Raw genomic sequence first — 18,067 nt, forward strand, 5'->3', positions numbered from 1 at the left:
TTTCAACAACTCTTGCTTGAGCACCGCTGGGCACCTGCACTGGGTGCTGAGGAGACATCCGCTTGTAAGACCAAGCTGTGGAACTCGAAGTCTTGTAGGGAGACAGATAGACAGATAAGTACAGTATAACAGAATGTCGCTCTGGTGAGGCAAGTGCAGGGACTACGACTGGCTTCCTCTGTGTCTTAGTCAGCTCGTGCTGCTATGACAAAATACCATAGACCGGGGGGCTTAAACAACAGACATTTATTTCTCACAGTTCTGGAGGCTGCAAGTCCGAGGCAAAGTGGCCAGCAGATTCAGTCCTTGGTGAATTCAGTTCTTGGCTGCCTTCTTGCTTACATGGCAGAGAGAGGAAGCTCCAGGGTCTCTTCCTCTTCTTACAAGGTCACTAACCCCATCATGGGGGCTCCCCCCTCATGACCTCTTCTAAACCTAATCACCTCCCAAAGGTCCCATCTCCAAATGCCATCACACTGGGGGTTAGGGCTTCAACATTTCAGTTTTGCAGGGGCGCAAACTTTCAGCCTGTAATACCCTGCCAGTGCACTCAGCCCAGAACAGCCAGTTCTCTTTTAGGGGTCCTCCTTGTGCCACTCAGCCCTGACTTTCTTGTCATTTGTGTTTCCCACCCTCTACACCAGGGAAAATTCCCTTGCTCTTGATTGCTGAAAACACAAGATCCGTGTCTCTGTCCATTTCTGTCCATTCCTGTCCATTCCTGTCCATTCCTCTGGTCCAAACCACCAGGAGAGATTAAAATTGCTCTTTACACAAACTTCAGTTGACCCTTCTGAGTCCTGCCCCACTCGTACATCTTGGCCCAGGTCAAAAGCCAAGCCTTCTCCACTTTCTCCTCTATGTGCATTTTCCTGATTTTCCCCCATCTTGGACACATTATAGTACTTTTTCAAAAAGTATATGTGAAGGCTAATTTTTTTTTTTTTAGCTGAGAAAAATTGGCCCTGAGCTAACATCTCTTGCCAATCTTCTTCTCTTTACTCCAGGAAGACCATTGCTGAGCTAACATCTGTGCCAATCTTCTTCTGTTTCACATGTAGGACACCCACCACAGCATGGCTTGATGAGAGGTATGTAGGTCCACACCTGGCATCCGAACCTGCAAACCCTGGACCATCAAAGTGGAGCATGCAAACTTAATCGCTATGCCACTGGCCCAGCCCCATGTGATGGCTAATTTTATGTGACAACTTGGCGAGGCTGAGGTGCCCAGTTGTTTGGTTAAACACCAGTCTAGATGTTGCTGTGAAGGCATTTTTTTAAAGATGTGATTAACATTTAAATCGGTAGACTTTGACTGAAACAGATTACACTCCATAAAGTGGGTGGGCTCAGAGGACAGAGCCAAAGAGAATTATTTTCAAGCCTTAACATCTCCTGGAGTTTACTCTGCTAGGGTTTCAAACTTATTTGGGACTCGTGATCCTTTTTTCCTTCTGACTTCTCCCTTTTGGAATTGGGAATGTCTATCCTTTGACTGCTCCTCCATTGTATTTTGGAGGGAGGTAACTTCTTGTCTGGTTTCACAGGTTCACAGATGGAGAGGAGTTTTGCCCCAGGCTGAATCATACTCTAAGTCTCATCCATTCTCTGCCCTACCACTAGCACGAATGTTGACATGCGAGGGTGCAGCCACATCATGATTGCTCTGGCTCCAAGTTTTGCAGGACTTTTAAAAATTACCCCCAAAATTGTTAAGTGGCTTAAGCATATTAGCATCTGAAATACAGGGATCACCTTCCTACCGAAACACACATTAGTGTAAAAAAAGTGAAATGAGAGAACACAGCCTCAAAAGTTATCTTTGTCTTTACAGAAAATTCTGGCAACATAAGCATCCAGGTTACTCAGAATGACCCAGGTGCTTCTTAAGTAATTAGCTCTTACAAGAAATACCCCATTTCTTTCATTCTTCCAATGAACGCCTCTGATAAATTAGGAATATAGAAGAGAATAAGAAGTACCAATTTAGGAGTTCGGGACCCAGGTTCAAATTCTGGCTGGGTCTCTGACCAGCTCTGTCATCTTAGATAAATGACTCGTTAAGCTCTTTGAGCATCTTCTTTCTCATCTATAAATGAAAATGAAAATACCTAACTCAAGAATGTACACACTTTCCTTTAAGTCACTTATTTTCTCAGGCCTCTGCCTCCTGCAACGGAAGGAGTATTTTAGCATGAAATACTCAAGCTATGTGGTGAGAAGACATCCTTTTTAGCATGAGAAAGGTTAGTCTTATAAATGCTCCACCATGAAGAAAAACTTAAGACTCTGAGAAGCCACCACTGGTCTCCCGATCAGGGCCAGGAATGTGTGTCAGCTCCCAGGAGAGCATCTGTGGTTTGTGGACTCTGAGTTTAATCAATTTGGGGAGTCTTTTTGAAGGAGTTGAGATTCTAAATACAACTGTAAAAGCAGGCACAGGGCCTTGAAAGAGGCTTGCTGATTCCAACCACATCCATTTGGGACGCCAGGAGAGTAGAGCCAGGACCGTGGGCAGGGCAGAGAGAAGGGAAAAAGGAGGAAGATAAAAATAATAACACCAATCTAAAGCTGATTCAATACGACTGAAGCGTCAAGGAACATCTGCATTCTGGCGTTGGTGACTGACTGCTAACAAAATTAGATTTTTTTTTTTCCTGCTAACGTACTGGACCTAAATCCCTGCTCAGATCTGAAAATATTTTCTCTACCTCTCTATTTTTCCTTAAAGTGATGCTAAGGATGGGTTTGTGTTGTGAAACTCCCACGTGTAGTCAGGGCCAGCTTTGGACCGCGTGTGCATCGTTGCCCCCGGGTCATAGTGAGCCTGGGCAGACCTACCCAAGCCCCTTTTCGCGAAGCCTGGGGGCAGTTCCTACTAGAGAGAAGGGAGGCTCAGAGAGCCTGACCTGTACCGAAGCCTGGGTATGGGACGGAAGGAACAATTCAGAAATTCATTCAGCACGTATTTATGGAAACATGCCTAAGTCCACAGTCACATCTCTGAAGCCCCTGAGGCCAGATGTGTGTCAGAATTCAGAATGTTTTAGATTTTAGAAAGACAATACAGCGCATAAACCAAATATTATATAACATCCCTGAGGAGTCTGAGGCGGCGCCCTGTGAATCAAACACATTCATATTTCCACAGTCTTGTATCAACAAAATATATGAATATTCACGCTAAGTGGGATAAACGGAGCCTTATATCACTTCACTTCACATTTTGCCACCAAAGCGGTTATAAAAATTTTTCTGTTTTCAGAGCCTTTTGGATTTTAGAATTATGGACACGGGACTGCGGACCTGGGCCAGGCGTCAGGCGGTGTTCTAAGTGCTGGGGAAACAGCGAGGAGGCCCGCAGACCAGGTGCCTGCGGGAGCTGGTAAGTTCTGAATGGGGAGTGGTCCCCAGCCGGGCCTCATCAGATACAGGTATAAGCCCATGGGGAGGAGGCAGGTTTCAAAGGGAAGAAAAACCAAAACAATCAAAACGATGTACTTAAAAATAACAATCTCCAACAGAAAATTACACAGAGGATAGAGGACGCCCTCCCATTCCTGTCAACAACAGAAGGCTCAGTGGCTGTGGTGTCCTGAGGGCCTTGGGCCTCAGCTGTGGTTGGAGATGCGAGTGCCCAGCAGACCAGGCAGGGCACAGCTGATGCCCGCCCTACAGAAGCAGACCTCATAGGAGGAGACCCATTTCTAGAGGGGCATGTGCAATGTGTGTGTTGTGTGGGAGGGACAAAGGGGTGTAGGGGGACAGGTAGCTTGAATATTTTCAGATGTGAGAGGGCCTGCATGGGCTGTCAGTAGATAATTATGTGTGTGTGGGGGGGGGGTAGACATACATGTATAGAAACTGTTTATTTGTATATATAAACTCTTGGGAGAAAACCACTTAGGTTTGAATGGCCAGGGCCCGCAAATTAACTGACAATAGACAGATTAACAGGAGACAAGACAAGGTTTATTTACACGTTCATGTGGGAGTCCTCAGTGATGAGTGACTTGCTGATACCCAGAGGTAAAAGTTTATACACCAACTTAACAAAAAAGAGGAGGGTGGGTGGGAGTGCCAGTGGGAAAGTATAGAAGGTTCTGTTGAGTTTGGATGGGGGTTGGGTTGGTGGCAGCTGTATTTTCCAGAAGGCTCTGCTTTAGTCAGATAAGGGAAGTTCAGATAAGATTTCAAATATTTTCCCTTTAAAACAATCTTTATGCCAAAAACATGATGCCTTCAATACATATATATACAAGAAGGAAGGAGGGAAGAAAGGAAGGAAGGGAGGGAGGAAGAAAGGTAGAAAGGCTTCTAGTAATAAATCGTGAGCACATCAGTTCTCAAGGATGGGTTACAGCATTTCCACATCTTCTAGGTCCGTATGATTCAGCCTCAGATGGCTGTTACATATCTATTTGTTATTATTTTTTAAATTTTCCTCTGTTTTTTCTCTCTTTCTCCTCTACGCTCTCTCAAGATCCTGGCTTGCTCCCTGAGGCCTGCAGGACCAGAATGGGGAGACACCTGAGGAGATGGAAGAGCATTGTTGGGGTGATTTGCTGAGGGCCTTCTAGTTTATGATAGGGCAGCCCTAGGCTGCTAGGTCCACCGTGAATTTTAGAGTAAATCAGTTACGTGTGGCTTAAGATCTTTACCCTCTAAGTAGATTTCCTAGGGAATCTCAGAAACACAGTGAGGAGGAGGCACTTTCCAGGGGGTGTGTGCTCCTATGTCAGCACGCGTGGGCAAGAGCCAGAGGAGACTGGGCTCCGACATTCTCTGGGAGCCCACATGCTGGGAAACTTGGGGTATAGACTCCCTGGTGAAGATCCTTCACAAAATCTAAGAGTTCTCTATCTACATTGTGCAGCCCCCGTTGACTCCCCCATAGTGCTCCTAGAGGTCCTTCTGGATCTTTCCAGGAAATAGCTTAGGGACACTTATCTCTCCTTTCTCTCATCCTTGGGGACAGCATGTGTGGGCCACCCCCCAGCACTCTGCATCTCATCCCAGGTCCTTCATCTCATTTCTCAGCTGCAGAGCCTTTCCCACACCACCCACATTGGCCCGCCCCACCCATTCGGGGCTCCCTGCATTTAGCAGGGATTTCACCAGCAAAGGGAAAGACTCTGGCTGGAGGCTGATTTGTTACTAAAGAAAAGGTGAAGAAATTTCTGAAGAACGGCTCAATATAAGAAGGGAAAAGCAGCCCTGGTCAAATTTGTGGCCAAGTCTCTTGCGAGTGTTTTGGTTCTCTTGGTCGACTATTCTGCTACTGTTTATCCAGCACAGGGGAAGTGCTTTGAATAGATGTCTTGGCTGACACGGATCCCTTTGCTTTGTGAATAGGGCGATTACCAAACAATGAAGCTATTACATAAGGAGCGAGGAGCTGGCTGGAGCCAACAAATCTTGTACTCTAGGTTTACAGAGCTATAATTATCCAAAGTTTTAAAACACAATGGTATCTGCTGAAAGGGAACATCTGGGAGGGAACCAAGCCATCCCAATTAAATGAATGATGCACATCCCATGGATTGCATGACTCCACGTTAATGGGGTAGCGATTTTTTTCAATGTCACTCAAGTTAACAAATGTGCTGAAAGGTTTAAGCAGAACAAATGCACGGGGCGGGGGGAGAGGGGGTTAGGGGTGGGGGAAGGATCAGATCAAGAAGAGAGATCTGTTTTATAAGACCAACTACAAATTGGTTGGAAACAGCGTTCCAGGCTGCTGTTGTGAGCACTGATCAAGAGAAATAAATGCTTTTTGAGGTTTTCCCATATGAAAATAAAAGCTTTTTCCAGTTGCCATTTCTTTTCAAAATAAATTCTTTTAACCTCCAGGGGACCCTGTGTGGAAGGGTGGGGTGGTGTTAGTGGGGAGGTCTGGGGGCTTCAGTGTTCTGAGGCTGTGCTGGGTGCTGGGGCACACCACAAAGATTAGTGGAAATCAGTTGTTATGAGAGATTGGGGGCTTTATCTGCAGACGTGGCCCAGATAGCAGCATTGGACTCTACATCGAGAATGAAGGTGACAGTGTGTTCTCTTCCATTTTGATTTGTCCCCAAAGTAAGTACGGTCCACATACTTAGGTCCCCTGAACACTTTTTCAAGATCTACAATCTAAGTAAAGGTCTCTAAAGAACCTATTCCTTATGTTGGGGGCAGTTCTTTCCATTGAAAAACTAACAGTTATAAGAACAACAACAAAAACAGACTAAAGATAATCTCTCCTTCATCTTATAACACCTAAGAGAGTGTTTGCCTTAGTGGAGCGAAAGGTTTGATTGAGGGAGTGGAGTGGGGGTGGGGGTTGTGTGTTTGGAGCTTACCCTTTCAATCGTTCTGCCTTCCCATCTGCTTGTGGGGTGTGGCAGCAGCGACACACAGGAGCATGGCTCAGTTCTGAAGGCAGAGTCTGATCTGGGTTTTTATGGGCCGACGATACAGCAGGCCTGACGATAGGCAGATCAGCAAGGCGGTAGATTTTCCAGGTTTTCCCTAGCTGCCCTTTCTGGTCTTTTGCCAAGCCCCCTGCCTCAGTGGGTCCCCTCACCACCTCAGTGCCCTGCTGGTCGCCTCTTCCGATTGTCTTACCCATAAGCACACCAAAACACACTGACAGAGCACTTGCTAGATTTCGCTTACTCTAGGGAGTGAAAAAATTTAAATCTATTTATCAGCTTTCCCATAGGTATTTGTATCTGAGTTGCTATGAACGCAATGTTATAGAAACATGAAAAAAATTAATAATCAAAAATAGTTACCAGTTAACCCACCACCTTAATACCATTTGGGCCAGCCCTGGGCCCATTTGTCCTCTATGTCACCACCTGTCTTGACTATCCTGCTTTGTTAGATATTTGCCTATTTCTAAGTCGTTCTATTAAAAGTAATACCACCATAAACATGTGCATTACTTTTACCTTCTGTGAAAGATCTCTCTAGAAATCTTGGACTCTGACACACAGGGTTATGGACTGAATTATATACCCCCCAAATTCATATGTTGAAATCCTGACCCCCATATGTGAAATGCTGAATTTGGAGATAGGGCCTATAAGGAGGTAATTAAGTCTAAATGAGGTCATGAGGGTGGGGCCTTGATTTGATAAGACTGATATCCTTGTAAGAAGAGGAAGAGACACCAGAGATCGCTCTCTCTCTGCGTGCACAGAAGAAAGGGCATGTGAGGTCATAGCAATAAGATGGCCATCTGCAAACCAAAGAGAAGCATCACCAGAAACCAGCCCTACTGGAACCTTGATCTTGAACTTCCAACTTCCAGAACTGTGAGAAATAAGTTTCTGTCGTTTATACCACCCAGTCTGTGGTATTTTCTTATGGCAGCCCAAGTTTACCAATACACACTGTATCTGGATTGAAAGGTGAGAAAGAGAACAGCAGCCCTTGATCTCTGGGAGCTGGTCTGGCGCTTACAGTTCTCCTGTTGAACATAAACAATTTCACAGAACATGAACATTTAACTAGGCCACTCTGAGGCCCTGATGGATCAGGACAAAAACAAGACCACCCCGTAATCATGTCTGAACCCAAGTCAAACAGGAACATTGTCCAAACCACAAAAATAACCAAACACCTTCGCATCCTGAATAACATGAGTGACTGCTACTTCTTTACCTGTTTTAGCTGCACCCTCACCCTACGCCTTCTCCTTCTAGATAAGATTTATTCATAGAATCGCCTTCACTTCCTGACAGCATCCAATCCAGACCAAGGCTCCACTTCCTTAAATCTTCTCCCAACACGCCTAACACAAGCCAAAATTCTATCATATGTCCTGTCCACGACTCTTACTGAGCCTCCCCATGGTACCCCATGAGCATTACACCCACTTTGGTCAACTACAGATGTGTTATGTGTTCCTGGCAGTCATTGGTGGGAGGGCGTTAGTAAATATGTGAGCATGTTTATGGTTTTTAATAAGTATTTAACATTGCTTATTGTTATGAGCTGAATGCTTGAGTCCCCCCAAAATCTATATGTTAAAGCCATAATCCCCAATGTGATGGTATTTGGAGGTGGGGCCTTTGAGAAGCAATTAGGTTTAGATAAGGTCATGAGGGTGAGACCCTTATGATGGGATTCATGCCCTCATAAGAAGAGGAAGACAGAGAGATCTTGCTCTCTCCTTGCACATGTACCAGGAAAGGCCGTGTGAGGACACAGCCAGAAGGGGGCCATCTATAAGCCAGGAAGAGAGCTTTCGCCATGAACCAAATCTGTCAGCACCTTGGTCTTGGACTTCCCAGCCTCCAGAACTGTGAGAAATAAATGTCTGTGTTTAAACCATCAATCTATGGTATTTTGTTATAGCAGCCCGAGCAGGGTGAGATACTGATCAAAGAAGCTGATAAATTTTTCTTGCTTTCAAAAATTTAGCACAACGTGGCCAGCGATTTGAGTGTTAGGATCTTTTTAAATTAATTTGATAGTGTAAAATATATCTTGTTTAAATCTGTATCCTTTATTAGTTCTTAGACTGATCTTTTTCCCAGGTATTTTTTTCTATTCGTATTTTGTCTTGTTTCTCAGCAGGTTAGCATTTAGTTACGGAAGAATAATTTTTGTCTCCTAGTAGAGGAATTTCAGGGGTCTGGAAGGTGAGAAAGGTATTTGAGGGATTTGTGGTGGTATAAGAGTGTCTTTGACTTCTACTTCTGAAATTAGCTCACGGCCTGGAATTGGAGTCCTCGTAGTAGAAGCAGTATTGCACACTCCCCCGACTGAGTTCGTTGGGACGATTGAGGCTTAACGTATAGGTAAACCCTGACCAAAGCAATGAGGTTATTTCTTTCACTTAATACGCCCAGAGGTAGGGCAGACTGCAGAGCTGGTTAATTCAGCCACTCAGAAATGACCTTAAAGATCCAGGTTTCTGTCTCCTGGATCTGTTACCCTTAGTTTATGTAACTGGTCATGTGATTGTAGCAGGTATTTATAACTATCTTCTTCCATACCCATTCTGTATTCCCTTGGCCTTCAGCAAGTACCTCAGCTGGTTGTGGTTCTTTACCTGGCAGAGTGACCCAAACCATCATCCCTGAATCTGGGCCATTAGTAGTCCTGCTTGGATTGGTTGTAGTTTTCCATTGACCTTAATCATAGGGCATGTCAGTACTAACAGACTTCCTAAGGGGTCTCTTATATTCCAGACACATTCTTTCTTATCTCCATTGTGGGGTAATAGTCCATTTTCCCCTTTGTAATCTAGATCAATCATCCCAGCCAGCACAGTAACTCCCGTCTTTGCCTGTTGATTCAGAGGCATGAAGAGTCCAGAGGGGCCAGGCAGCAATTTTAACTTCCAGTTCAATAGACTCCTTTTGTGTCTCCTGGTGGAAGCATTCCTCCCTTTGGAACTAAGACCTCTAGGCCAACAGAGCATAAGGTTAAGGATACAGGAAGCAAAAATTTTGCCAGTTGCTCACTAGGGGTAATAATGAGTGGTGCTACTTCCAGTTCCACTCCTTGATTCCTGTACCTGTGAATCCTGGCTATGGGAGAAACAGCACCATGTATTAGACACTGATTCAGAGCATGCACAGCTTTCTGGAGAACCCTGACCCAGCCCTGTGAGGTGTTGCCGCCTAGATGGTGCTGTAACTGAGTCTTCAAAAAGCCATCGTATCATTCTATCAAGCCAGCTGCTTCAGGATGGTGGAGAACATGGTAAAACTAATGTAGTCCATGAGCATGGGCCCATTGTCACACTTCATTTGCCTTGAAGGGATTTGGTTGATCAGAAGTAACGTTGTGTGGAATACCATGACAGTGGATATGGCATTCTGTAAGTCCATAGATGGTAGTTTTGGTAGAAGCATTGTATGCAGGAAAGGCAAATCTATATCCTGAGTGTCTATCGTAGTAAGAACAAAATGCTGCACCTTCCATGATGGAAGTGGTCCAATGTAATCAATCTGCCATCAAGCAGCTGGCTGATCAGCACAGGTAATCATGCCATGTTGGAGACACAGTGTTGGTCTCTGCTACTGGCAGATTAGGCACTCAGTGGTGGTTGTAGCCAGGTAGGCTTTAGTGAGTGAAAGTCTATGTTGCTGAGCCCAGGCATAACCTCCATCCCTGTCACCATGACCACTTTCTTCATGAGCTCATTGTGGTGACGACCGTGGTAACTGGGGGAAGGGGCCAACTGGTGTCTATAGAGTGGGATATCCTTTCCACTTGATTGCTAAAATCCTCCTCTGCTGAGGTCACCCTTAGGTGAGCATTCACATGGGACACAAATATCTTCATGCTTTTTTGCCCATTCAGAGAGGTCTATTCTCAAACCTCTTCCCCAAATTTCCTCATCACTAATTTTCCAATCATGTTCCTTCCGAGTCCCTGACCATCCAGCCACACTATTGGCCACAGCCCATGAATGAGTATATAACCGTATAATTGTACACCTGGCCATTTCTCCTTCAAGCGAAGTGAACAACCACATGCACTACTCAAAGTTCTGCCACGGAGAGGATTTCCCGTCACTGTTGTCCTTCAGGGATGTCCCAGAAAGAGGATATAGTGCTGGAGCTGTCCACCTTCAGGTGGAGACTTCATATCATGCAGAACCATCTGTAAATCAGACCCAAATCTTCTCCTCCTCTAGGAGAGACAAGGCAGCATAGCAGGAGTGGGCTCATAGGTATTTTGGCTACTTCTTCATGTAACTTATTTGTGCCTTCAGGGCCTGCTCAGGCGCAATCACATATCCATTTGATGGTGGAGTGCTGCTGTGCACATCCAACTTTATGGCTTGGTGGGTCAGATAACACCCAGTTCATGATGGGGAGCTCAGGTCTCATGGTAACTTGTTCAGTCTCTACTAAGGCCCCGTAAAAGGCCAAGAGGTGCTTCTCAAAAGGAGAGTAGTTATCTGCAGAGGATGGCAGAGCTTTGCTCTGAAATCCCAAAGGCCTGCACAGGGATTTACCTACAGGGGCCTGCGAAAGGCTCCAAACAGCGTCCCAATCGGCCACTGACACTTCAAGCAACATTGAATCTGCTGGATCATGTGGTCCAAGTGGCAGAGCAGTCTAGACCCATTGTAGAGCCTTCTCTTGTTCTGAACCACACTCAAAAATAGCAGCTTTTTGGGTCACTTTGTAAATGGGCTAGAGTAACACACCCAAATAAGGAATATGTACCTCTTTCTTGGTTGTAAGAGAGGCCAGATGAAACAACTTAATCTTCACCTTAGAAGTGATACCACAACGTGCCCCATACTACAGAATCCCTGGAAGTTTCACTGAGGTAGAAAGCCCCTGAATTTTTGTTGCATTGATTTCCCACATCTCACACACAAATGTCCTACCAATAAGTCTAGGGTAGTTGCTGCTTCTTGCTCACTAGGCACAATCAGCATAATGTCATCAATGAATGAACCAGTGTGTTATCTTGTGGAAGGGAAAGGCAATCAAGATCCCTGCAGAATAAATTATGACACAGAGCTGGAGAGTTGGAATACCCGTGAGGTAAAACAGTGTATTACTGGCCTTGTCAGTTGAAAGCAAATTGCTTCTGTAGTCCTTATTGACAGGTATAGATAAAAAAATCTATTTGCAGATCAATTTGCTGCTTACCAGGTAACAGGGGAGGTGTTAATTTGTTCAAGCAATGATGCCACATCTGATATAGCAGTTGCAATTGGAGTCACTACCTGGTCAAGCTTACAATAATCCACTGTCGTTTTCCAAGATCCACCCGTCTTTTTCACAGGTCGAATAGGCAGGTTGAATGGAAATGTGGTGGGAATCACTACTCTTGCATCTTTTAAGTCCTCGATGGTGGCACTAATCTCTGCAGTTCCTCCAGGAACACAGTATTGCTTTCGGTCTACTATTTTCTGAGGTAGAGGCATTTCTAGTATTTTCAGCTTGGCCTTTTCCACCATGATAGCCCTCACTCCACAGGTCAAGAAACCCATGTGGGAATTCTGCCGACTGCTGAGTATGTCTATTTCAATCATGCATTTTGAACTGGGCAAGTAACCATAAGATGGATTCAGGGACCCACTGGGCCCACTATGAGACAGACTTGATCTCCACTGATCATCTCCACTAAAACTCCACAGATCATCTGATCTTCATGAGCCCCGACTCTAACTGGTGGATCACAGTGATAATCTGAGTCTCATGGAATCAGTGTCAGTTCAGAGCCAGTGTCCAGTAGTCTCCAAAAGGTCTGATTATTTCCTTTTCCACAGTGTACATCTACCCTGGTAAAAGGCCATGGGACCCTTTGGGGAAGGCTGAGAGGAAGATGAACAACATACAGTTGTGGCAACGTACTGAGGTCCTTTCTCAAGAGGACGTGGCCTCCCCTTTGTTCAAGCAGTTCTGGGTCTGTAAACTGGCTCAAGTGTGGGAATTGACTGGAGGGATGTGACTCTGTTTTTATGATTCAAGTTAGACTTTTGTCCACTTAATCTAGAACTTTTCTGCTTATGTAGATGTTGGAATGTTTTCCAATACCACCAAGCAATTCTTGGCAGACACCAACTGGATGACCTACAAGTTAACTCAATTCTGACACTAGCTACCTGGAGACAGCATCAGAGCCCTCAGGTCAAGGTCTCAGTCCCACAAGTGTGTTCCCACTTCAGATGCCAATTGCAAGTCCAGGTTGTCACCTCTGCTTCTGACTAACTAGCTATAAACCAGAAGTTCCCACAACCCTGTCCTCAGGTTCAATCATTTGTTAAAATGGTTCACAAATCTCAGGGAAACATTTTCTCTCATTTAGAAGTTTATTATAAAGGATACAGATGAACAGCCAGATGAAGAGGTACTTAGGATGGGGTCCTAAAGCGTCCCAAGCACAAGAATTTCTGTTCCCATGGAACTGGGGAGTGCCACCCTCCCAAAACATAGATTTGCTCATCAACGTGGAAGCTCACCAAATATTGTGGTTCAAAAGTTTTTATAGAGTTTAATCTCCATCCCTCCCCAGCCCTCCACCCATAATCCCTGTAAGTCAGTGGATAGAGCTAAAAGTTCCAATCCTCTAATCTCTTGGTCTTTCCAGTGACCAGCCTTATCCTGAGGCTATCTAGGGGCCCCACCCTAAGTCACTTGATTAGCATAAATTCAGGTATGCTGAAAGGGGACTCCTGAATAATAAAAGACACTCTTATCAGAAAATTCCAAGGGTTTTAGCAACTATGTACAGGAACTAGGAAAAAAGACCAAATGTATTTCTTATTATTCAGCACAGATCAAGTAAGAATTTAGTACACTTCCTAATCTCTTTCACTTCCAAAAAACCATGAACAACTAGCCAACACCACAGGTCTGCATGATTCAGACTATTCTATCTGGATTGCTGCTTTGACTCTGCTGTCCATTATGGTAACCATGTCCACCTTGCCTTTGGCAGCTGAGTGAGGCTATTTGGCCCCTCCCACCCTGGTATCCAATTACTTCCATTGCATTTAGTTTTCTCAATTCAGTAATTGATACCAAACCTCTTACTCCCAAGTTCGTGTGCCCAATGCACAGTAAGCCAACCACTGAGATATTAGTACTTGGAGATGGAGAAAGGTTTATTCAAACTGGCCAAAACGAGAAGGCAGGAGGACAGATTCTGTCAAATCCACCTTAACAGGAGAAGAAACCAGGGGATTTTATAGAGCTAGGGACCTTGGCAGGAGGAGTTTCAGAGAAACAAAGGGGTAATCCCTGTTTCTTTCACTCCTGATAAGCCCTTAGGCAATCTGACTTCTGGGCTTCGGTGGCAGCTGGGGGCTGGTTATCTGGTGACCGCTACTTCCTTGAAGGCCTTCTTTTTCTTCCATAAAACAAGCTCGTAAATCCTTGTGACCCTTGAGTCACCCCTCAGGTTAAACAAGAAAACAGCAAATTGACAAGATTAACTTCTTTTTATAACAAGATGGAAAGGTAATCTTATTCAATATTTACAGTAACCCTCAGGTACCCTGCTTCACAACCACAGTTCCCACTGTGAGATCTGGCTTGCAGAGAAGAGTGATCACACAGCTCTTCAAGGTCACTGAGTCTCCCCTCACAAATTTATTTCTCTCAGTCATGGTGAAAGGTATATCTTTTGCATCCTCCCAGGGTGAGTGAGTAGGTCTTAAATGACAAATCCATTCTAACATTGCAATCTTCTTCGGTCTTTGAATCCCTTCCTCTACATCAAACCAAAGCAGGTCTGGCATTTCTAACTCTCACTGTGGGCGCCTTTGGTTCCATGTTTCAATCAACCAACCCAACACATTGTTGGAGCTCTTTCTAACTCTCTGAGCTGCAGCATTAATGTGGAATCTCTGCTTAGTGATCTCACGTCTGTAAATTTGGCCTGATCCAGCTTTATGTTCCTTCCACTATTTTCCCACACCCTTAGTAGCCATTACCACATATGTTCCCTGGATTTCTGTCTGTATAAATTAGAAAACTCAAGTAGTTCTTTAAAGTGGAGCAACTTGCTCATGAGTCACAATTTGTACCTCACCTTTAGGGTCCTGCTGGGCCTTGAGTCTAATTATAGGTCTAAAAGCAAAGAGGAGTGATGGGGGTGGACCCTGAGGAGAATCAGTATTGTCTTGCATGGCAATTGCCTCTGAGAAGGCCATTACAGTTTCCTCAGGCAAGGCAGGGTTAATCCTCTCTCAAAGAAATTGAGGGGATGGGAAAGGCCACTTCCACTGGGGATGGAGAATCCTCTTCCACTGGCAAAGAAGCCTCATCAGAATTTAGGGGCTCAATGTCCTCAGCTTCATCAGAGTCTTCTCGCATGTCCCCATTTAAACTTTCAGGATCCCATTCCTTTCCAATAAATGCCCTCATTTTAACAGTAGAGTTCGACTTGCGTTATAATATGGCCAGTCACAGCATGAGATTCTGTGTTAGATTTTCAGCAGTCTCAGCCCTGTGGCTACAGGAGATAAGGGTTTCCTTGAGGGAGCCTATAGAAGGTTTCAGGTCAGTTATGTGGCCCTTGAGCTGGAAATTTGAATCACTGAGCTCGTCATTTTCTTTCCTCACTTTGTCCAAGGACTTTAGGAGTATCCAGCCAATCTCACTATATTTATTAGTTTACCAAAATGTTCAAAAGTATCATATACATGGTCACTCAGCTCCTTGTCTTACAAGTGGTTGATTAGGAGTATCCAATGGAGATTTTTAGGCATGTCTACTGCCAAATCGTGCCATGGACTATATCAGTACTCTCTTTACTACTGAAAATAGAATCATGATTTAAATCTAGTCAGATTAGAGAGTCAACTCCCAGAACCAATCAGAAAACTCATCCTTAAACTTCTGTTCCTCTGGAACCCCTCTCAGTAGTGCTGACGGCTTACAACATTGTTAATATACTTAATACATATTAATATAGATTATCAATGTATATTAGTTAATATACACTGAATTGTACACTTAAAAATAGTTAAAATGGTAAATTTTATGTTATGTGTATTTTACCCTAATAAAAAATACATAGTTGCAAAAGAAGAAAAGAAGTAACCCACGCCTGAATTAAGGCAGGAAAGGGGCAGAAAGGCCTTGAATTCAGAGTTTAGATCAATGGAAAGTCCTGAACAGTTTGATGATTGAAAGACAGTAAAAACTCAGAGTCTTAGACTTTTAAGAAATAAAGGGTCAATCGTAGGGTTTCTATCTTGAATTTTACTTTAATCCTGCTTCCTCTCCTCCCTCCCTTTCAATAGTTTGATTTCCTCTAGGACTTAGTCAAAAGTCTTTTCAGCTTTTGGACCTATGACTGCATGCTAATTTGTGCTTTACTTTAACACTTTCTCCTTGGTAAAATTAAAATAAAGATTCAATATTAACCTACTTCTTTTGGTATAATTGTAGGCAATAACATACGTGATTGTCAGAGATTTTGCAAATGTACCTTCCAATGTAGATTCTAAACTGTGTCAAAGAATTAGCTCCACCACGTGCCCACAGGGCTGTGGTTTAGGCTTATGTCTCCCCTCTGCTCCCATCTCACCTAGCATCTTCTGCCTACTTTTCTAGAGATCACAGAAGTAATCCTAGGTGATTTGTATTCCCACAGCCATTGGTACTTGATATTCTGTCTCTTTGGGGCTCCGTGTAAGTGGCTGGAAGAAGTAAGGGGACCACTGACAATTGAATTCCTCTGACCTTTTCTTCTGACATCCAAGAATCTGCAAAGTGAGCTTGAAGGGAGTGTCCAGTTTCTCCAGTTTCATGTTAGGCGTACTTTCCATCTTATGTACAATTGTTCCCAAATGCTTGAGAGTTGCAATATGATTTTCCGATCCTGAAAATCTATTAAAAAGGAAGACATTCTTCACTCCTCTCCACCCCTCCTCCAGGCACTGCAGATGGCAATTAGCACCCTCCACAGCCCCTCCCCATAACATCATCAATTTTTTGCCTGCGTTGCATCTACTTCACAGCTCGAGACATGCCAAATCACACACATTCTAAGTACTTGTTGCTAGCAACGAATCCATCTTCCTAAGTGGCCAAGCACAGGCTATATTTGGAATGTCAGAGCACCTCACTCCTCCTTGGCCCACTTCCTTGGAGATGTCTCAACATCTCCAAGCCTTAAAGTAACCTCATCTACGTTTCTTGGTTCTGCTTCTCAAGAGAGGAACTCTGGATCAATTCGCAAAACACAAAGTGAGACAAAGACAGAGAAATGATTAGGTTCTTTCCCACGAACTCCTTTCTCCTCTGTAAAAATGGGTATTATTAGTAATCCCGACCTCATGGAACAACTGTGAATATTTAATGAGGTCATCAAAATATTAAAAATTGTCAGAGTGTGGCAATTGTAGATCTGGCATGCGGTCTGCACTCCATACTTAAATACACCTGGTTTTTCGACTCCTTTTCTCATCCTTTTTATTTTTTTATTGAAGTGAAATTCATATAATATCAACTTAACCATTTCAAAGTGAACAGTTCAGTGGTATTTAGTATTTACACAATGTTGTGCAATCACATCTCTGTCTGGTTCCAAAATATTTTTATCACCCCAAAAGGAAACTCATACCCATTAAGCAGTCACTCACCATTCCCTTCTCCCCCTGAGCCCTTGCGAGCAACAATTTACTTTCTGTCTCCATGAATTTACCTATTCTGGATATTTCACACAAATGGAATCATACAATATGTAGTCTTTGGTGTCTGGCTTCGTTCTCTTAGCATAATGTTTTCGAGGTTCATCCGTGTTGTATCATGTTTCAGTACTTCATTCGTTTTTATAGCTAAAGAATATTCTGTTGTATGGATATACCATAATTTGTTTGTTGATTCATCCCTTGATGGAAATTTGGGTTGTTTCCACCTTTTGGCTTTGTGACTAGTGCTATGAATATATATGTACATGTATTTGTTTAAGTACCTGTTATCAATTCTTTTAAGTATATACCTAGGAATGGAACTGCTACTCACTCTCTCCTTTATTTCTATTTCTTCTCTCGAAGATCTCATGCCTGCAGGATCTGTAATAAATTCCTGTTTTAAAACTCCCAACATGGTTTATTTGTGCCTCTTTTCTATTTTAATTGTCTTGACAGTAATTTTTAATTTTATTAGTATTTTAATGAACCAATCTATGGTTTTGTGTATCTTATCTATTTGGACATTTGGATTTGTTTTCATTATTCCATTCTCTTTGGATTTGTTTGCTGTTCTTTTTGTTAGTTCTGGAGAGGACTGCTAAGTGAATACTGTTGGGACCCTGTCCAAATGCCGTGGGACCCCTTTGCCCTTCACGTGCACACCAGCCTGATTTCCAAGGGCCAGCATCTCATTCTTCGTCAGAGGGCTGCCCTTGAGCTGCCTGAACCCACTTCATCTGTGGACGCAGTGGACTAGAAGTGCCTGGGAACCAATACCCCACTGGGGAAACCCTTAACCAAAGACCAACATCTGTCAGGGTAAAGCTTCTTGCCCATTGGCCAGGATAATTCTGAAGCATATTGTACATATTTTCTAGAGTTCTCCTTGGCAGTCAAGTTCCAGTCACTTGTTACGATGGTGCCTTAATAACACGCCCTTTTGTCTTT

The 18,067-nt window shown here is 43.8% G+C and overlaps 1 pseudogene; it reads right to left on the reverse strand.

The window, feature by feature from the left end:
- Window positions 1-6,340: 6,340 nt before the first annotated feature.
- On the reverse strand, window positions 6,341-16,234 carry LOC124227105 (uncharacterized; annotated as a pseudogene).
- Between the last annotated feature and the right edge of the window lie 1,833 nt (window positions 16,235-18,067).

The sequence above is a fragment of the Equus quagga genome, chromosome 15 (genome assembly GCF_021613505.1).
Source record: "Equus quagga isolate Etosha38 chromosome 15, UCLA_HA_Equagga_1.0, whole genome shotgun sequence".
NCBI lineage: Eukaryota > Metazoa > Chordata > Mammalia > Perissodactyla > Equidae > Equus > Equus quagga.